The sequence below is a fragment of the Protopterus annectens genome, chromosome 6.part0, assembly GCF_019279795.1.
Source record: "Protopterus annectens isolate FY-2018-M chromosome 6.part0, PAN1.0, whole genome shotgun sequence".
NCBI classification, from domain to species: domain Eukaryota; kingdom Metazoa; phylum Chordata; order Ceratodontiformes; family Protopteridae; genus Protopterus; species Protopterus annectens.
The window spans coordinates 1144234652-1144257595 of NC_056737.1; the positions used below are offsets into that span (position 1 = coordinate 1144234652).

The window sequence follows — 22944 nt, forward strand, 5'->3', positions numbered from 1 at the left end:
AAAGTTTTTTTTGTATTTTTGCTGTCATCCTTACAGGATTTTACTAGTTTAATTAAACTTGTTGGTGTCTAGCTTAGTCCTTGCTTGACTAATAACGTTCTGACCTTCCTCTGCTGTTATTTCTGGGTTCTTCTTGGTTGTCATTTTTCTTAGGCCTTGCTTTCCCCTTGAGCCCGTTTAACTTAGAGGGTTTGTTTCCTCTTTCCCCACTATCTCTTGGAGTACCTTTTAAGTTAGAGGCTCTCCTATTTGGGGGAGTCGCCATTTTACTTAGAGGCTCTCCCCTTCTTCTTCTTTTTTTTTTTTTTTTTTTTTTTTTTTTAGGAAAAAGTTTTCCTAGCTTGTTTGTTATTTATTTTTGCTGTTTGTGTCTCCTAGTTATCCAGCATGTCTAGAGAGTCAAAACTCTCAGGCTTTAAGAAGTGCAATTCGTGCTGCCAAAAAATGACCCTTACGGATGGGCATTCAAGTTGTGTATACTGTTTAGGGGCTGTTCACTTGCAGGACTCATGCTCTGTCTGTCATGCTTTCAGTTCTAGAGTCCTGCAGGAGAGAAAAAAATAAACTGATTCTGCATGGCCTTTTGAAGAACCCTCAGGATCCTTTGTCTATGGTTCCTCAGCCAGCAAAACAGTCTGACAGATCTTCCAAACCATCCTCAACAGTTCTGATTTTGGAGCAACCCAAATCTGCTGTCAAATTTTTGGCTCTGTCAGTTCCCAGTGTTGGCTTCGACAAAGCTATGCCTCCAGTGGCCCCATCAGTGTCTTCAGAGCCAGTCCAAGCTCATAAAAGAACCAGGTCTCCCTCTGTGGAGCTGGTGCGCTTTGCTCCACAGTTGCCTTTGTTGCAATCTGGGGCAGGCAGTCACCGGTCCTCCTCTCACTCCTCTCAGTCCTCCAGGCTTTCGGATCATGATGTAGAGAGAGTGGTCAATGGCCAAACTGCTATCGACCCCAGCCCATAAGGAATTGACTTCTTCGGCCCATCCAGCTGCTCTATCGGTTCCTCCTCCGACTCTCTTGAGCTCAGAGCTGGAGTGCATGGACATCGTGGTGGTGGAATCATCGGCTCCTGTTGCTTCTCCTTTATCAGCTCTGACTCCCGCTCTGATCTTCTCAATGTCTCAATCCATCAAGGGATCTGGGTGCCGAAGCTCTCTTGTTGGCTCCAAGGGGGAAGTGGCATCGGGCCCTTGTCCATCCCTGCTCTCCCTCTCGGAGCTTCGGCGCAGGTAAGTTCGGCTCCCACATCAGCCTCTGAGGTATCGCTCTCAGTTCGCAGGAGATCTCTGGGCTCTACAGAGCCAGAGGCTCCTTCGGCTCAGGATCATGGAGCCTTCTAGGTGATGAGGAGTGTGCTGTGTGAGACCACTCCAACCTCTGCTCCATCGGCTCCTTCTCCTTCAGTGCCTGTCTTCGACCCTCCTCCTCCCTCCAACCGTAGGGAACCTATGCCCCAGGACAGCCCATTGGGTGACCCCACATCTTCCAAAACCTCCCCTGAACATTCGGATGAGGTTCCTCGGAAGAAAAAATGTAAGTGGAAGCATCTGGACTCCCCTGAGTCAATCACTTCAGACACAGACTTGGATGAATTGGAAGGGTCCCCACAGTCCCCCTCTGAGGATGTCTCCTTTTTGGACATCCTGGAAATCCTTAGATAGAGGGGTGGCTGACAGTTCCTAGCCACTTCTGAGGATGAGTCTGTCTATCTGGACACATTTGGTTCCCGACCCTCCACCTCTTGACCCACTTTTGTCTGTAGTGAGTTGGAAGGCATGGAGTGCTCCAGAAACCATGGAGCCAGTTCCGTGGAGATCAAATAAATTTATAACTGCCCCAAAGACAAGTCCTTTCTTTCCAAAGGGGTTCCTGTTGATGCTATGGTGGTTGCAGCAGCCACTAAGAAGGAACTTGTGGAAACTTCATCTGTCCATCTGCCGAACAAGGAGTCCCATACGATGGACAGGTATGGGAAGCGTATGTTCTCTATAGCGAACTTTACTCTCAGGTCACTGAATTATTTGTCACGCTTCACGTGACTTCAGAGGGATCTCCTAATGGAGTTGGGAGACACCCTGTAGGATCCAGGGATACAGGGAGTTGCGAACAGGGCAGCTTCTCAGCTTGCGACCTTGACTTCAGTGGTTAACTCCTCCATGAGGCTCATTTCTTATGCAACAGATGGAGCAAGTAGGGCATCGGGTACCAGAGTTGCTTTGCGGAGACACTCCTGGATGCGCCTTTTTCAATTTGTGGAACCCTTCAAGTCCTCCTTTAACAATACCCTTTTTGATGGCTCATCCTTGTTTGGGTCTCAGGTAAAGGAGACTCTCACCAGGTGTGGAAAGGATGGCAAGACTCTCTGCCATGGGAGTCCATTTTCCCATTCCATCTAGACCCTACCCTGAAGGTCAGAAGAGTGGGAAAATGAGGTTTTGAAAATCCCAGGGAGCTTCACCTGACACACATGGAGAATTTTCCTCCAGGGGCAGAGGGGGAAACAATAACAGAAGACGCCGGCCTCGCAGCAGGGGGGTCCACAACAGCAGGGCGACAGAGATATGTTCTCTGCTAGGCCCTTCCAGCACTCCTGAAGGGAGGCCCGACTGTCCACCTCTGGAGGCAGTCAGGGGCAGAGTATTATTGTACCCAACAGCCTGGCAAACTATTACGAAAGATACATGGGTACTGTCAATAATATCCAGGGGTTACAAAATTCCCTTTTCCCAGTTACTTCCCTCAAGAACAAAACGGTCAATCCCAGATGTTCCACCCAGTCTTTGGGATCAAGGAAACCTAGAAGTACAAAGGTTGCTAGACAAAATAGCCATCCAAGAAGTCCCTGCAGACCAAATCAAATCCGGAACTTACTCAAGGTTCTTTTTAGTTCCAAAAAGACAGGGGACTGGAGACCCATCTTGGATCTCAACAAGCTAAACAAATCAGTAAAAAAAGTGAAGTTCCAGATGGTAACACTGCAGTCCATTCTTCCCTTTTTGGGTCAGGACAACTGGATGTGCTCCATCAATCTCCAGGATACGTACTACCACATAAAAATGGACAGGCGATCCAGGAGATTCCTACACTTCCAGCTGGGAGCCAGTCATTATTAGTTCATAGCACTGCCCTTTGGTCTCACCACATCCCCCAGGGTGTTCACCAAGTGTATGGCAGTGGTCATGGCTCACCTGAGACATCTAGGATTCCAGGTGTTTCCATATCTAGACAACTGGCTCCTCACAGCTATCACTGAGCCTCAACTGATCAAAGCACGGGACTACACAATTCAGACCTGTTACCAGCTAGGCATCACCATAAACTATGAAAAGTCTGCTTTGTTGCCTTATTAGTGTATTACCTTCATAGGGGCAGACCTAGATATAAGATCCATGATGGCAAAGCTGCCTCAAGACAGGGTGTCCACCATTCGTCAGCAAGTTTTATTCCTCATGAAAAATAAGAGAGTTCAGGCAAGAGAGGTATTGAAAGTCTTGGGCTCAATGGCTGCAGCAATTACTCTAGTCCCTATGGCTCGCTTCCACATGAGAATTCTGCACTGGCTTCTTTTTGCTCAATGGTCATTTCAGGATTTACCAATGTCACATATGATCTCAATCACGGAATCCTGCAAAAAGGACTTAGTATGGTGGCATGTCTCCCCTCAGGTGACTCTGGACACACCCTTTCTAGACCCCCATCCAGTAGTCACAGTGACCACGGACACCTCCCAGATAGAGTGGGGGCATTATGTGGGACAGACTGTCCAAGGAATGTGGCAGCAACATGAGTACCACTTGCACACCCGTGTTCTAGAGATGAGAGCGGTGCTTCTGGCATTGCAAGCACTTCAAGACTCTCTACCTACCAGAACTATTGCAATTCAGACAGACAATATGTTAGTGGTATGGTACATCAACAAACAAGGCTGGACCAGATCTTACCCCTTGTGTTGGGAGCCCCTTCGAGTTTTGCAATGGGTGATGTCTTCCCAACGTTTTCTAATTGCGACCACATTCCCGGAAAATCCAACGTGATAGCGGACAGGCTCAACAGGGCTATCCTCATGCCTCACAAGTGGTCCTTGAAACAAGAAGTTGCGGAATTCATTTTTCACAAATGGGGTCAGTCATGCTGCGATCTTTTTGCCATTCCACTCAACAACAAATGCAGCAGCTATTTCACCTTAGTCCCTCCACCGGGACAGTCACCCAGGGATGCACTTGTTCATGATGGGCCTCCAGGACTACTTTATGCCTTTCCACATTTTTCCTCTGATCCCCAAGGTACTTCAGAAAGCAAAGTTGCTGGGTTGCATGCTCATCCTCATTGCTCCTTACTGGTCTCATCAGATATAATTCCCGTTTCTCTGCCATCATCTACATGTGGAGCCTTGGATCTTGGACCTAGTTCTGGACCTCCTGATGCATCAGTCGGGTGTGCTCCACCCCTCCCTCCAAACTCTCAAGCTGACAGCTTGGTTTCTCCACTTCCAATCTTAGCCAGGCTCCCCAACATTTCCCCAGCAGTACAGCAATCCTGTTGTCTTCTCACAAGCCCACTACCAGAAAGATTTACGCTAGCAAATGGGAGAGGTTCTCTTATTGGGCAAAGAAAATTGATGTTGATCCCTTCACTGCTCCTGTTCCCAAGATTCTTGATTTCCTGGCCGAAACGTTCAAACGAGGGGCAGCTGCAGTTACCATTAGGGTCCATCTGGCTGCCATCTCCAATTTTCATGTGGGAGAGTTGGGCTCTAAGATCATGTCCCTTTACCTATTCACCCACCGTAGCTCATATTTCACAAAGATAGAATTTCTCTCAGAACCAATCCCTCCTTCTTGCCAAAGGTGTGTTTGGAGTATAATTTAAATCAGTCTATCGAGCTTCCTGTATTTTTCCCCAGTTATGGCAACAATGCAAAGTGTAGGCTCCACCAACTGGATGTTCATAGACAATTACACTTTTATTTACACGGGACCAAGAACTTTAGAAAATCAGATCAGTTGTTTGTATCCTTTGCTGACAATAAACAAGGTTCTCCAGTTTCAAAAGTGACCTTATCAAAGTGGCTGTCAGACACAATCATCTATACTTATGATTTGCGTAACAAGAAGCTTCCAGGGAAAGTCAGAAGGCACTCAACCAGGGCCTTGGCTAACTCTGTTGCCTTCCAAGCCAAATTGCCTTTAGATTCAATCTGTGCAGCAGCAACATAGGCAAATCCTCATACCTTTACCACTCATTACAAAGTGGATGTTGTCTCCTGGAGCAGGGCATCCTTTGGTTCCACGGTCCTGAAGAGTTTGTTCCAATGAGCCACCCAAGAACCAGGTACTGGGGACACAGTCCAAACCAGCAAGAATGAAGGTGAGATGGGGACAACATAACATTAAGAAGTTATGTACCTACCATAAAGTTCCATGTTTGTTGTTGTTCATCTCGCCTTCCTTCTTGCGTCCCCCCCTCCTTCCCCCTTCCTGGAGGATAGAGAAGAATTCCTTCATTGGTTAAACTGGCTGTGTTTCCTGTTGACATAGCAGGTTAGTTGACCATGTTTTGTTTTTCCTTTTTCCTTCTTAACCTTTGAATGTGGACTGTTCCTTTATATTCAAGTTTTCCTTATGTATAAGAGCTTAGTAAAATTTGCATTTTACTATTATGGTCTAGTGTGGGCTATCACAAACTAGATCTGGGTAGCTACTGCTAGGCATGTTGGGATAGGGTTTAGCCTCGAGCCAGTATAAGCTCTCGAGCTATAGTAAACAGCCGAGTCGGAGCCGAGGATCGGCTCCGAACCCAACCAGCAAGAAGGAAGGCGAGACGAAGGACAACAAACATGGAACATTATGGTAGGTACATAACTTCTTATTCTTGTAAAATATCATGCACATTTACCAAAGTATAGAAGGAGGGGCTGTCAATTCGTCTTGGACTACAAAAAGATACTTTGAACAAAGACCTGCAATTTAGCAACTGTTTTGGCTGCAGCCGTATAATTCCTTAGTATACTACAAATCAAGCCCTGAGACCCACACAAATGAGGACCATTCAAGAAATAAAAGAAGCAGTCCTTTTACATACAGTATGTAAGATGTCAGTGAATGACACTAATCCCATTATATGTCAATGGAATGGGAATGTACAACTACTTCCTTATGTCTAGCATGACTCATATAAAGCAGACTTGATCTGGATTATGGGAAAGAGAAAGGCTTGAAGGAAAACAGGATCACGTTGATAAGTCAAGCCCCATTGACAGCCATTTTGCAGAAAACATATTAAAATTCTATAAGAAGCACTCAGAGAGAATTTGAGATGTTAAAATAACACAGAAAAGAGAGAGAGTGAAAAAATAGATTTTTTTATAGTTCTAAGGTGGAGTTTTCATTGAATTATGCTGGGTATGTACAAACAATTCATTTATTCCAATAAGAAAACTAATGAAATCATAAAAAATGGATTAGCTTTTTTTAAATTAAAAGAAGAAAGAAGGTTACTAACAAACAACCCTACCCCACATAAATAATTTTATGACAACAAAAATGAAACTAACACAGTTGATGAATCATCATACTTTGATCTTTGATTGTAGCAAAAATTCAGAAAATCTCCTGATGCCTTGGCTCCATGTCCTTTCACATTCAAGGAAGAATGCTTTGTTCTTGTACGCAAAATCCCAGCTGATACTGTCTGTGACATTATTCTAAATGTGTGACCATAAAGACAAAATGGGAAGATAAAAAAAAATAAAATCTCAAAAAAGTGTAGAACTGTAAGCATACAGCTATATTGCAATTTTATAACCAAAAAATACAGCTGCAAATTAAATATCATTTTGAATAAAGATTTCAAGAACGATGCTGCTTGCCCTTTAAGGTGTTAATGTCTGTTACGTTGTACTATAGCAGTACATGACTCCAGGAAGCCCATTCCAGCAGTACACACTCAGTACTAATCAGTGGTGATACGTATCAGAACCTCAACTCTACAGCAGTTTCATATTCCAGCAAAATCCCAAGGACCCAGAAAAGGCACACTTGAGAAAAACAGCTATTGAGAGGCAAGAGATGGTCCTGTCAGTACAGGGGAACAGTATCTTCCACAGTTTATTCATTTTAGTGTTCCAGTACATATATATGTGTGTTTCCAGTACATATGTATGTGTGTGTGTTTGTGTGTGTGTGTGTGTGTATATATATATATATTTTTTTTTAATTTTCCCCTTTTTATGTATTTTTCTTTCAGGAAGAGTTGTATAATGTATCAATGTCCATTCTTTGATCCTTAAAGTAAATATGCTAGTCACATTTAAACCAGCTACCACACAGACAAGGACTAAAGGTGGAGCTGTCTCTATTTACATCAAAAATAAATATACCTCAAGGCTGCTCATACAGGAGAATGCACTTGAGCTGCTCCATGTTCAAATTACCATAGGCAAAGTCCAATATCACTTCCTTGCCAGCTATAGGTCCCCATCTATGACCTAGGAATCCCATACCATGTATTTAAACTTGTTAGAAACACTAACCATCCCATGGGTAACTTTAATTACCCCACTGTTAACTAGGAATCCTATATGACATCACATGTACAGGCACAGAGATTCCTGGATTTTGTAAACACAAACTCCCTGAACCATATAGTCAGTACACCAGCCAGGGGTGCCGCCATACTGAATCTGGTTCTCACTAATATGGGAGACTGCTGCACACCCTCTACTGTAATGTCTTCCCTGGTAGAGTGCCAGTGTGCCTTTTCTGGGTCCTGTAGTATAATGGTTATCACATCTGCTTTACACGCAGAAGGTCTTGGGTTCAATCCCCAGGAGAACCATTGTAGGTTCTGTAGGAAGGTCAGACCACAAAATGTTCTCCTTTAAAGTAAAAATAAAAACCTGGACCCTCAGCTAAATCTGGAATATTTAAGGCTAACATCCTGCTAATAAGTGACAACCTGGCAAAATTTCAAGACCCCAGAAACCCTGAGAACACTGCTGCCTATGGAGAACTGCTAACAGAAACCCTGTACAAGCATGTTAATAGCTGCATAGAGGCAGAAGTACCCACCCGAAATAAGTACAGAGCTAACTCAAAAAACAAGCCACCCAGGTGGAATCACAAAATCAGTAGGCTGTATAACAGAAGGAAGAATATCATGACAAAAGTTAGGAGCTGCAAACACCCAGCAGGATAAAAGTACACTCCTCAAACTAAACAAACACCTCAGAGGACAAATAAAGTCTACCAAAGCCAAATCTGAGGTGAAGTTGGCCTCCCAGGCCAAGGACAACTATAAGGCATTCTTTAGCTACGTCCCCAACCTCAAAAGCGATACACAGTTGTGTGCAGAGCTCATTGTAAATGGAGCCACCTATACTGAACCAAAAGCTATAGCAAACCTACTGGCCGATAAATTCAGATCCAACTTTACCCCTCTCTCCCCCTCAACCTTCCCTCAGGAAATTCCATCAAATATAACTCCCCCTGCTATCACTAGGGAAGGTCCTTTATGCTCTCTCTAAGGCTAAGTACACTGTATCAATGGGCCCAGACAATATCCCAGGATGCCTTCTAAATAGCATGAAACATGACATCTCAGGGCCCCTGGAATTGCTATTTAACTATAGCCTCCAAACAGGCTTCATGCCTCATGAATGAGGAACAGCAACAGTCATCCATCTGCACAAAGCTGAGCGTCTACACACCCCCAAAACTACAGACCCATAAATCTCACTAGTCTTACATGTAAAGCCATGGGAAGAATTATCATGGAAATGATCAGTAGTGATATAGTAAACCTCCAGACACTAGATCCAGCTCACTTTGGTTTCGACAAGGGCAGATCATGCCTACTCAACCTGGTGGATTTCTTTGAGAAGGTTACTAAAGCAATGGATGAGGGCAAAATTGTTCACATTGCCTACCTTGACCTGGCCAAAGCATTTGACACAGTACCCCTCTCAGGCATTGTTGACAAACTCAAGAGGTTAGGTACAAACTTGTATGTCACCCGGTGGATAGCCAGCTGGCTCACAGACAGGACCCAGGAAGTTAGAATTGGGGAGTTCACCTCTACAAAGAGGCCAGTCACAAGTGGAGTCCCTCAGGGATCAGTCCTTGGACCACTCCTTTTTGGAAGTCACAGCCAATGTCAGTCATCTGTAGATGACTAAATTTGCAGATGATTTCAAATTAGGAGCTGTCATTGAATCCCAGACTGACACAAATGTTCTCCAGGAGGGGCTTATACAGACAAACAACTGGTGTCAGAGCCATGGACTAAAACTACTTTCCAAGAAATGCATAATAGTATCCTTTGCGAAGTCACCCACTCCTGGTAACTATTATATTGACAACACACCCCGTAGAGTTGACTCAGTAGTCAGGGGCTTAGAGAGACACATAGATAGTAATCTGGCCTTTGACCATCATGTGTCTACAGCTGTGAGGAAATCATTCTATGTTGTGCAGCTTATTAACAAAGGTATGGCATCTAAGTCCAAGGAAGTCATTGTTCCAATATATTTGGCATTCATCAGACCTGTCATTGAGTACAGTGCCCCCTTTGGTATGTACCTAACTAAGCATATCCAACAGTTGGAACATCCACATAGCTTCATCACTAAAAGAACACAGGGCTTAAGTAAAATATTCTGTGAAGACCACCTCAAGGCTCTATCCCTGTATTCTGTCCCTTACAGGCTTTTGAGGGGAGATCTATGCCTGACATACAGGGCATTGTCAGACCCCACTCTGGTGGACCTCCTGCATAGCCACAAAACAAACAGCACCAGAATTACCCATTATAAAAACTTAAAACTTGCCTGTGATATAAATAGGACCTGCTGGAGAGACTCCATCTCTGAAACAGACTCCCCGTCCATGTGAAGCAGAGTTTCTCCCTAACCCAGTTCAATTGCAACCTGGATAATTGGATGGGGAACAGGAAATTCATCCCTGGTTTGGCATCTATGTCTCTAGTGCGCACAGACAACCTGTTAAATGGTTCATCTCCCAGGTCCTAGCTTGTAAATGTTTCATCTCCCAAGCCCCTACTTACACTTATCAAAGGTATCAGAACTTGTCTAAGATTTGGGATGCATGGCTAGGCTTAAAAAGCCCCTTGTGGTCATTAGCTTAGTAAATACCTGTGAACCCATGAACCTATATCCTCTTACAGCAAAATTATTTGTGGTGTTATTGATATTCAAAGTTTTAGTCAAAGAAAAATGGATCAATATTTTAGTAGGTCACTGATGGCATCCTGATCTGAAATGTTAAAAAAAAAACAGAATTTAATGTTTTGCGAGGGTCAAAACAACCCACTGGCATTGAGCCATACACTTGTTATCAAAGTACATTAAATTGTGTAACTGTATTGCAGTAATGCCGGTACTAGAATTGATAAGTGGTGTGTTTCTCAGAATGTTTGCAGCTCACTATTTGTTTGCTTCTATGATTTATACCAGGTAATAGATATAGTCATTTAAATAGTCAGACCATAACAATAAACTCTTGGTCAAAAAGAAACAAACTTGCATTTAACTGAAAATTGAGTATTTATTTGTTAATGAGAATCTTCCACAGTGTAGGAGATTTTAAAATATATTGTTTTGGTGAAACTAATGTAATTGCTTATGTACTTATTTCTATTAGGGAGAACTGTTTCATTTAAATAGAAGCATTAACACTTTTTTCCTAAGATTTTTTTTTTATCAAATATATTATTTCATTAAAACTTATTTTATAACTTCAATCATTTCTACCAGACAAAACTGGTTTATACAATAGGATCATTTGATACTGCTTTATCCTCTGACTTTTATATGTAAATATCCTTCAGAAAGGTCTGATTCAGGCAAATGATTGCTGCCAGCGCTGTGGCCTAAAACTGCAAAACAAAAAATGCGTAATTATACAATTTGGGCTTATAGTGTATCCCTAAGAGTAGACTCAGAGGTGAGAGATCTAAGTATACATAGTTATAGTGGCATGAACTTTGAGCACTATGTGTCTGCAATGGTGAGGAAGCCCTACTACGTGGCACAGCTTTTGAGTAAAAGTATGGCATCCACATCCAGTGAAGTTATTGTCTCGGCCCTCATAAGGCCAATAATTGAATACAATGCACATTTCTCCTTGCCCTTGACCAGGCACTTGTACCAATTAGAGTGATCTCAGATGTTTCTTACCAAAAAAAAAACCCTCTATAAACAACATGTTCTGTGCAGATAGAGTAGAAGCCCTGTCCCTTTACTCTGTCTTCTACCAATTATTAAGGGGTGAACTATGCCTAACCTACAAGGCACTTTCAAATCCAGCTCTGATGGATCTGTTACACATTCACAAGGCAAACTGCATGAGGACCACCTGCACTAAGGATCAGATATGTCTCAGAGATTACCCTTTCTCTGGAGCAGGCTTTCTATTCATGTAAAGCAGAGCCCTTCCCTGACTGTCTTCAAACATAGTTTGGATCAATGAATGGGGGATCATAAATTCACTCCTGAGGTGCTGCCCATGCCCCTTATGGAAAGAGGCACTCTGTAAAATACTCAAAGGCATAGGCACAAACCTAAGCCATCCTCTGTTTGTTAAGGATCGAAAATTGGGTAAAATCTGAGTAAGAATGGCTAGGCACGTAAGAGCTCTTGAGCCATTATCCTAGTAATCTCCCGTGAAGCTATGAACCATTAACACTTGCTATTACTCTTCTCCTCATACCATACCTCCTTTCTCCACAAAGGCCATACCAATCAATTCCAGAGTAACTCTATGGCTATGCATCGTGTCATCTAGGCTATGCTTAAAGGAAGATAATGACTTGCACTGCTTACCATGCAGGGGAACTTTATTCCAGAGGTTAGGAGTCATAGGGTTATAAAGGTGTCCCTTCACCATGTTTTATTTATGTGCTGGTTAATATTTAGGTACCTGGTTCTAGTACTGGTGGATTTGTGAAGATTCAGGAGTCCAGGACAACTGGATGTCTGATGGTGTGGTGAGACAGAGATCTCCCTTCAAAAGACTGTAAGACACTGAATAAAGGTGTAAAGCTCCTAGCCTGTCTTGTTAGCTCAGGGAGTTTAGGCCTATGATCTTTGGGACTGTTGTACTCTATAACTGGTCTGATTAGTGCTGAGTATAATGAAGTGATTACTTACTTAGACCTTCATGATATTCATTTGACAATTAGATATGCTAAATAAAAGGAATTTTCTAACAGCCATTGTCACACAATGGTTGCGAGAGAGAGAATTATCCATCCAAGTTCCTAGGTACCCTGACTACAGTTTTTGTTTTGTAGTGAAACATTGTCAATACAATATCATGAATGGAAAGATTGTCTACTAAAAGTGATGATACTATACTTTTTATCATTTAGTTTGAGCCTATTTTTAGTACATCAAGCATTTAGTGGGGAGAGTTCATTGTGGAGGGTTTTCTTAGTTTTCTAATCAGAGGCTAACTTAACAAGAGTCCCCAGTTTGCAGCTGTCTGCAAACTTTGTTAGCCAGAGGTTTTGGCTGTCTGCTTTCAGAACTGAGAAAGAAGCGGTTCCAGCACTGAGCCCTGAGGAACACCACAGGTCATTTTCATTCTTTCTGATGAAGTACCTGTAACTCACACTGTCGGTTCTTTCAGCTAGCTTGCCATGTATGGGTTGATTTATTTTGCTTTTGAATGATGCCAGCATGGGGAACAATGTTAGAGGCCTTAACCACATTAAAATATGCTGTGTGTACAGTATGGCCATTGCCTACAGCCTCCATAACCATTTCAAAGAAGTTTACCTGATTCAGTAGACAGCATCTATCCTTCACAAAGCCAGACTGTTGGGTGTTACGTTTAATAATAATCTTCATATCATAGTTTGAGGTCAGTTATAATATGTTCCATAGTTCTGCAGATGGCACATATGTGGCTAATAGGTCTATTATTACCCTGGTTGGTTTTAAGGCCACCCTTTTGGAGGGGCGTCACCACTGCATTGCACCTCTCATCAACCAGTAGCTAAAAGTAAGTCAAAAAGTTTGTGTGTGTCTGCAAGGGCATGCTTAACACTATTAATTAAGCAATCAAGTATATTGTTAGGTTCTGTGGAAGATGTATTATTGATCTGGTTAGAAATGTAAGTAAATAATCTTTAGAGATAATTGGGGGAGTAAGATATCTGGATATTTCAAGGGTGAAACTGGCACTGAATTTGTTTGCAAGGATATTGTAATGTTGGCTGGGTCAGAATACAGGTTCATAGGTGTGTACTAGGCTAATGGGCCTGGAGTCTTTACAAGCCTAGCCCAAAAAATTGCCCAGGCACTTTGCCACCCGATATTAGTTCACAGTACCCCTATCCATTAGGGCAACTGGAATGATCCCTGGAGTGAACTTCCTGGATGCGAAACCTTTGGTTATAAGATGTGCCACATAGAAGGACTTTCTGACCACAGTGGCAATGTGGTGATCGAAGGTGAGGTGGCTGTCGACTTGGGTGCCCATATCTCTTATGGCCCATTCAGTGTTCAGTAGGCTCCAATCAATGTGGTAATTTGTGGGAACTGAGTTTTTTCCAGAGGGGATGATGATGCATTTTTTGGCGTTAAGCTTCAGGCCATGGTTCTGACACCAGTCATTGGTCTCACAGAGGCCCTTTTGTTGGATGTCGGCCTTACTTGGGGAGTTGATAATGACTCCTAGCTTGCAGTCAACAGCAAACTTGGTCAGCCAGAGTCCTTCTGTGTTTGCCTGGACTTCTGAGAAGTAGATGCTAAACAGGAGATGGCCCAGGACCGAGCCCTGTGGGACTCCAATCATGAGTGGTCAACAGTCTGACTTGGAATCCGCAACTTTCACTCTGTGGGTCCTGTCTATGAGCCAATTTGCAACCCACCTAGTGATGTAAGGATGATGCCTAGTTTGGTGAGTTTATCAATGATACCTGTGTGTGGAATGGTATCAAAGGCCTTGGCCAGGTTGAGGTAGGCTGTATGCACTGCCTTACCCTCATCCACAGCCTTGGTGACTGCCTCAAAGAAGTCAGCCAAGTTCAGCAGGGAGGATCTACCCTTGACAAAGCCAAACTGTGTGGGGTCAAGAGTTTGGAGATTGCCTATATCTTTGTTAAGCAGGTCCATGATGATGCGCTCCATAGTTTTGCATACCAGACTCATCAGGCTAATGGGGTGATAGTTCCAAGGGTCTGTAGGTGCTTTCCCTTTATGGGGCAAGATGACTGTAGCACTGCACCATTCATTAAGGACATAGCCTGAGGTAAGGCTGTGATTGAACAGGGCACACAGACGTGGTGCCAGTTAATTTTGTAGCTCATGTAGGATGCAGCTAGGGATATTGTCAGGTCCCAGGGACACTGTAGTCTTGGCTTTGGACAATGCAGCATTTACCTGTGCCACAGAAATGGTGGGTACCAGGCTTTCTTCTGATATTGTGATAGAGCCCTGGGGGGGGGGTAGAGAGGGGTAAAGTTGGCACTGAATCTGTTGGCTCAGTATAGGAGGTGCCATTCTGCAATAACTCATAGCAAATCTGGGTATTGCCTTTGAGGTTTTTGATATAGCTATCAAAGGCTTTATGGTTGTTTTTGGTATCAGCTGCAATTCTGGTTTCATAGCTGGCTTCAGAGGATTTGATAAGGGATCTCAGCTTTTTGTTGAGACTAATAAGGGAGGTTTTCCAGTCTTGTGACTTCATTTTTTTCTGTAACAGTTTCTTCCTTCTGTTGTAGAGTTTATTGATGGATGGGGACCACCAGATTGGCTTCCTTTTTTGGTTGAGAGCATCTTAGTTTTATTTGGTATGGCAAAGTCCATGCATTTGTGTACACGCTCGTACAGTGCATTGGTGTATGATGCGGATGCCATATAGCTATTTTCCATTAGCATGGGCGCAGAGAAGTTAGCCACTTCTGTTTTTAGGATCCCAAAGTCAGCTTTAGAGAAGTTTTTCAGGGTGGTTATCTTAGCAGGGGGTGTAGGTGAGATGGAGATTTCCATGGTGATCAGTTTGTGGTCAGATTTAACCAGGGAGAATTAGACTATAGGTGTGGAACAATGGTCTCCCATGTTGGTGATAACCAGGTCGAGGATGTTGCTTCCTCTAGTGGGGGTCAAAATGAGCTGGTCCGGGGAATTGGAACTGATAAATTTCCCAGTTGATGGAAGGGTAGTTGAAGTCACCCGGTATTAGAGTATTGGGTTGGACCTTGATAGATTACAGGGTGCTTAGGAAGCTGGAGTGAGAGTCTAGGGACGTGTTTGATGTGTTCTGTAGCAGGCTATGACTCGTATCACCATCTTACCCAGTGTTAGTTGTGCCTGAAGTATCTCGGATGCATTATGCCTTGCTACCAGTCTAGAGGTGCGCGTATCCTTTAAGAATATGGAGACACCACTGCCTTTGGAGCTTCCAGACGTATTCTGGGGCCAAAAGGTATCTAATGAGTTGTAGCCAGGGAGCACAGGGGTGCTTTCTGCCTCTTTAAACCAGGTCTCTGTTACAGCACAGATGTCGACATTCTCCATTTTGATGAGAGCTTCGAGCGAGTGCATCTTGAGATTTAGACTTCTAGCATTAAGCAGCATGACCCTCAGATTGCATTTGTTTGTAGCTGTTACGGTGGAATTTTGGTCTTTGGAACACTGCCTAAAAAGGCACTATAGGGATGGCAAGAGCCTTAGCCATTACCCAGAATCCCAGAGGTGACAGATGCAGGTCGTCTCTGGCAAAGCATCAAGGTCTGTCGATCATGTCATGCCAGGCAGGCAAATACTAGATCCTCTTCAAATGACACCAGAAACTTAGCCAGTTGTTGAAGTCAATCATTTTCTGCTCGTAGGGTGACGGTAAAATACTGCTCAGGCCTAGGGTCATACCTGCCTGGGCCACATAATCCGAGAGTTCCATCACATCTCTTTTCATGTAGTCCAGGGAGGTGCGTCTCATATAAGGTGTTAATTATGAATACATTCTGAACAATGTAGAGTCTTGATGTTTATTTTTTTTAACAAAGTTAAAGCATGATTTAGAATCATCTTTTGCTTCAGAGGCCCTCCTATGTTCATGGGCTCCTTTAGTGGACCTGATGGTGTTTTTCAATTTTTTTCTAATGCTTTTGATATTATCTTTACAAAGATGGGTTTTGTATTTGCTAAATAATTTAAAGAGTTTATTTTCTCTGATATGTAGTTTATAGTTGTGGACTACCATGGTTATTTGTTTTTGAATTTCTAATGATACTTGGTTCTCATAGGGATTTCTAGCTCTATGCATTTTTTCTAAATGTGATGTAGAATTCTTTAGTGAAGCTTTCTGTTGTGTCATGGTCAGGGAATGTGCAGCCATAAGTGAATTTTGATATTTTTCCATAGAGTAGGTTGTGGTTGCCATGTTTGTAGTCTTTAAATTCATTGAAGTTTGCTATAAGGGCTTTTAGGAGTTTAATGGAGAAGGTCAGTTGTTAGTGGTCAGACTACACCGAGGAATGAGACACCATGTGTATAGTGCAAGAGACAGACATATTTGTAAGAATCAGGTCAAGAATGATATTTCTTCTAATGTGTTTATTTTCCAGCTGCCTAAAATCTTCTTTTATTAAGTCTAGGAATTTTGGGCATAGCCTACATTGAAGGTACAGGTGTCCCAATTTATTGATGGGCAGTTAAAGGCACCCACAATGATAGCACTTTTGCTAATAGGGAGATTATTTAGAATACAGAAGAATCTTACCTGCTTAACAGGAGATAAAGAAGATGTTTATAATTAATCACATCTTTAGTGATTTGTAGTTCAACAAGTTCAATTTGTGGGTTCCTAGGGATCTGCCTGGAGGTAATATGCTTTCTGGCAAACAAGGATATTTCAGCACAGTTGCCATTGGGTCTGAAGGCATAAAAAGTGCAAAGTCCTAGTATAGAATGAGTGGTTTAGTCGCATTTAAACCGAGTCTTACTAACTATATAGACATGGATATTTTCCAAATGCAGGAGTGCTTCAAGATCGGGAAATATATTGTTTAGACTTCTGGTATGAAGAAGAGCTACTTTAATGGGTCTAGGTTTGGGAATGATATGTTCATCATGTTGGAATGTCCATCAACTGGATTTTACATAAAAAATGCACTGGGTGGCAGGAAATGCTTCAACCAGTATGCAGAAGCCTTGAAATGAGAGGTCCGGGCCATCCTTAACACAACAAGCCAGATCTTTGTGAATCTCATGCTATGCTGACATGCACTGGTTCCTCCTGGAAACTCACCAGCCATTTAACCAATTATTGAAGCCAATTATCTCCTGTTTGTATCTCATTTGAGGTGGAGGAAGGCTTCTTCTCAGGACCAGTGTGTTATCTACATTTGCATCATGAATGAAAGGGTCTAACTTGGCTTTCTGAATGCATCTCCATGTTATACATCTCAAGTCTTCCAATCCCACAGATAACACTGTCAGGTTGTAATCATATTTGTAATGAGTTAGGGTCATTAGGGCCTCTGTAATGTCAGATACCCAGTTGCCTGAACGACAACTCACTATAACCCTCTCTCTCTCTTCCAGACTTTGTGACTGACAATTCTCTGTGCCTGAGAACATATTCAGCTATCTCTAAAACATTTTTGTTGCTGCTGTGGTTCAAACTGATAGATTTGGAGTGGTATTGCCTAGGGTGGCTCTCCGTGGGAGGTATGCATGAGGTGGATGAGTGGCCTTAGACTTGATCTTCTTATTTGCACGACTCTTTGGAATGATTCTTTTATAGCCTCAGCATAAGACATGTTCATGTGATTACTGAAGGATTGTGGTGGACATGTATAAAGCTCACAGGGCAAATTTTTAGTTGAGAGAACTCTCCCAGATTACTTAGTTATTTACACCTCTTACAAACGGAATTGGTAGTGTTGAGTACAAGTTCATTATTTTTGAGAATAAGGCAGTTTGTGCACTGCCTTAGAAGACCTAATGCTAAAAAGCTGACAATAGTGTTGAAACTAATAGTTTGACCTTCCATCTTGTGCAATTTGTAGATGTTCTAACTAGTAAAGTAAGTGCTCCACAGGAACAACTTTAGATAAAACTAAAGAAGGTTAATTTGTCATTGCAGCATTTCATCAGTTCAGCAAACACGCTAGATGCTTTCTTAAAAGTGACTGAAAACATCTCAGTGTTTATTAATGAACAAACCAGTGAGCAAATATTATACTTTAACTTCTGATTAAATGATTGCCTTGAAAAACATGCAATGTAGTAGTGAACAGTTTATTACCAAGACAGATAAAGGTACTGCATTGGTTATTTTAGATGCTGCAGATTACAAAAGGTGGGTAGATGATATGCTAAATGATTTTAATTTTTATTGCTCAACCAGTTGATCTGAGATTGGCAGATTTTATAGATTTATAGGGTCCAATTCCAAAAGACTTGCTCTGTGTGAAAGTGACCACTTACATTGAGTAGATCTTTTGGAATCTGTCCCCCAGTGTAAGCCTATTAATAGATAGTACTTGCTAGTCTTTTAGAATCAGGGCAGACTTACACCGAGAACAACTCTTTTGGAATCTGACCCATGGACTGTTTAATAGAGGAATGGTTAACAGATGGGTTGATTGATCGCAAATTAGTTGATGATGGTAAATTAGCTGACTTTTTTTGGAATTAATAATCCTAGGGTGAGCCAGATCTTTGGTTTGCCCAAAATACATACACGTTTAGATAAGCTGCCTTTTGAGACCTGCCTTTGCTAGTGAAAGCAGCAAAACAGAAGCTCTTACTATTTTTATAGGCAAATGTTTAGAAAAAATTTGTTATAAAGTAATTTATAAAGGTCTTTTGATTTTATAAGAGTTTTAAAACGTTTTGAATTTTAGACACTGATATTTTGTTAACTATTGATATGCAATCTTTGTATACAACTCTACCCAATGACATTGAATTGTAAATTGTTAGAAATAAACTTGTGGTAGCCAATTGTTTTACTGATGATCAAATTAGATTGATTATGGAATTTTAAACGTTATTCTAGAGTACATTTTTTTTTCAGTTTGATTAAAATGTTTTTCTAGCAGTTAAAATGAGTTGTCATACGCTCAGCCACTGTATAATACTATGCAAATATTTTTATGTCAAGGTGAGAATCTGCTTATATTCATTCTTTATATTATGCTGAGCATATTGTTTTTTAAGTGCTTATTGATTATATTTTTTTAATATGAGGGGAGATTTCAATAGTTTGGAAGCTTTATGGCTTACTTATACCAAGTAACTAATTATTTAATGTTTACATATGCTTATAGTTTTACTTCCATTAATAGTTGTATTTTGGCTAATGCGAAGACCAGGGCCACTTGCAAACTAAAATTAAGTTAGTGCAAAGCAATGCATATTTCAGTTATGGAAATATGTACTATGTGAGTGTAAAAAAGAATATTGTTAAAGTGCAGTTTGTGAAAACCAGCAAGTTGACAGGTGAGGATGAGGTGTTTATTCAGGAAAGAATGACACTTTCAAATAACTTTTATAATAGAGGATCTGATGTTGTCTGTTCTGTCCATTCCTCAGTGGAGGTGTCTTCTGAGCCAACCTCAGATCTGACTTTGGCCACTCATGACTTTGGATCCAAAGCTCAGGCTTCTCCCCTTGCCCCTAACTCCCTGCAAACCCTAACATCACCTCAGATCTCATTTACCACCCCTTTGCTACAGATGCAGTTCTCCTTTGCTCAGGCATGCATTCCCCAGAAGTAAGTTTATTTTTGAAATTTTACTGCATTGCAAATTTTTCTCTACTTATTTTAAAGTGCCCTTCCTGCCCTGTTAAAGATACTTTCATATCTAACCCCTTTCTCTCTCTCTAGTTAAAGAGTTGTTTCTCTCTCTATATATATATATATATATTTCTCACACATTTGGAGCCACATTTCTTAGTTATGTAAAAAAAAAAACAATAATATTTTTTTATAGATTAAAGTGGGTATTATTAACATTGTTTCCTACTTTTTTCATGTGTTTGTGTACACTAGTGGCTATGTCAGATAAAACCTTTGGGGTTCAAGGAATGTGTCACCTATGGCCACAAGATACCAAACTCTGATACACATTCTAAATGTGTATACTGCCTCAGTGCTGCTCACTTAAATGCACTCTGTCTGCACTGCTTTTGGTTTTTGGGTAATTGATGAGTGCAAAAATAAGCTGATGCTCGAGGGACTCCACCCTGCTCCTGCAGAAGACACGTCCCAAATTCAACCTGCTACATCTTGAACCTCCCCTTCTGACAAGACTTTGGGTAGGTCCAAATGGGAAAAAGTCTCAGAAACACTGAAAAAGAAGACAAAAGAGTCTAGAAAACTCTCCCCTGATCATTCTGCTCCTCTTGCTTCTTTGCCCCTGGTGCTGAAGTCTTCCAAACCATTGGATCTGACACTATTCTCCAAAACTCCTCCTCTCCTGGAGTTGAGGTTTTCCCCAGAGCAATTTTCTCCTAGGCTCTGCTCTCTTTTTCTGCAAGAGAGACCTTGTCACAGACCCTCTAGGCCATCTTCTATTTCCTCTCCCCCAAGGTCAGTCTGGTTGGTCAGGAGTGTTTTCAAAGCAGACATGGACCAGATGATGAGGAAATTCCTTAGGACCCAGACTCAGTTGTGGGTCCTCCTGGCTCCTGCCACTGCTGGATCTGGGAGCTTAGTTTCTTCCTCTCATCACTTCATAGCTCATACTCTGATCTGTTTTTCAGGTTTGGGCATTATGAATCTGAGTGTTACCCAGAGCCTGTCCATTTTGGACCTGAAGACTTGGCTTACTTCCATTCCACCTCTGTTTCTTATTTGACCAGTTCTACCTGCTTCAGATCTGGAAGGATCTTAGATTGGGGGGCAAGTTTGACTCCAAAGTTTTCAGAGCCATCTTTTCCTTGCAGAGCCTCTGAGCTGGACATCTTGGCTCTGGTGTCAGCCTTGGAACAAAGCCAGGCTGAATTTTGAGGTTTGTCTGGAGTGGTTGCCTCTGCTCCTTTAGGACAAATTTCACTTTCCCTTTGGCTTCAGCATTCACGGCTGTTGAGAGAGTGCTGTCCCTTTCGGATGACTGGATTTCTGTCATTCACTCTGTTCCACCCATCCGCCATAGAATACCCTTGAGTCCTAAGCCTACTCATTCAGTTCCTTCACAATAAGTGGGTCCATTGAGCCTCAAGACAGGCCATATTGAGGACTCAGATCTCTTTCGAGTCCTCCCTGGAACATCCTATCATGGAGGCTCCTTGTAAGCATACATGTATTAGGAGAGATGTTAACTCCCCCCAAGAGGCACTCACAGAAAGCCCTGACCTGAATGAGAGGGAGGGGTCCCTGATCCCCCCCTTGAGGATGTCTCATTCAGGGAGATCCTTAAACTTTTGAGACAGAAAGGAGAGTGGTCCACCGAAGCCTCCACCTAAGAGAAGTAATTGTTTCTTGAGGCTTTTGGGTGCAGACTGACTGCAGCATGGGTGGTTCCTCCTGCCAATGAGATGATAGATCTCATCTCCAAGTCAGCATGGAAGGAGCTAGATCTGGCTGAACCAATTCTCTTTAAGCCAGACAAGTATTTAGTTTCTCCAAAGGACCACCAGCACCAGAGTAAGGGTCCAGCCATTGATTCCGTGGTAGTGGCAGCTGCCACCAAGAAAGAGTTAATGGAAGACAGCTCTTTTGTCCAACCCCCTAACAGGGATTCCAGGGCACTGGACAGACTCAGGAAGTGGGTATATGCTTCAGCTACCTTTGCTTTGAGGGCACTGAATTAATTGGCAAATGTCACTAGTAACCAAAAATCCACCACAAAACTCCTACAGCAATGCGGGTCCGGTCACAATAAAGGAGGTCTTCAATGAAAAATGATGCAGCCATATACACAGCAATACTTTATTCCACTGGAATAAAGTATTGCTGTGTATATGGCTGAATCGTTTTGAATCATTGAAGACCTCCTTTATTGTGACCAGACCCACATTGCTGTAGGAGTTAATTGGCAAATGTCACAAGGTTCCAGAGGGATTTGATAAAGAAATCGCCAAATCTCTTTTTGGGTCTGTATCTGTAGTGGGCAAGAAAATCTTCGACTCGCAATTAGACACCATAGAGTCCCTTTGAAATGTGTTGATGTACCGAATATCTAACGCAACAGAGGGCACTTTTAGATCTGCAGGTACTGGCATTACTGTAAGGAGACATGCCTGGATACACTTGTGTGACTTTGCAGAGCACTTCAAGACATCCTTTGTTTAGGTCTGTTTTGCTGGATTAACCCTCTTTGGGCCTACAGTCAATGAAATACTTTCCAGAAGCTTACATGATGGAAAGACCCTTTCTGCTATTGGAGGAATACAGTTGTTTACCTCCCAGAGGTCTTTCTCCAGGAACCAGAAAGGGGATAATAAACTATGGCTCTATTTTCTCCCAAAACCTTTGGAGGGAGGACCCCCCACAGCGGGAGGGGGGGGGACTGTAATAATTGACATCACTCCCTGTGGCAGAGGTGACCTCTTCAGGGGACCTTTCTCTGAGAGGCTTTATCAATGCTCCTGAATGGTTGGTTGCTCAATTGCTGTACTCTGGAGGTAGTCAGGGTGCACTTCTCACTCCACCCCAAAGCCTGGATATCCATCACAAGATACAATTGGGGTGCATAGGATAATAACCAGAGGCTTTTACATTCCCTTTTTGTCTCATCCCCAACATCAAAAAGTTGCCAAATGTTCCACCCTCTCAAAGATATGCAGCACTTTTGGAAATAGAAAAGCAGCGAAACAAGTGAGTCATCCAAGATGTCCCACCTGACCAGTGTGGATTTGGAACTTACTCAAGACTGTTTTTGTTGCCAAAAAGAATGGGGTCCTCAGTCATCTTAGTCAGTATGTCAGACAGACAAAGTTCCAGATGGTCATGGTTCAGTC

General features: G+C 42.4%; 1 non-coding gene across 1 annotated transcript; it reads left to right on the plus strand.

Moving 5' to 3' along the window:
* The first annotated feature begins 7768 nt into the window (after nt 1–7768).
* On the plus strand, nt 7769–7841 carry TRNAV-UAC. Its single transcript has one exon. It is a non-coding gene; the product is annotated as a tRNA-Val (tRNA).
* Nucleotides 7842–22944: the final 15103 nt, after the last annotated feature.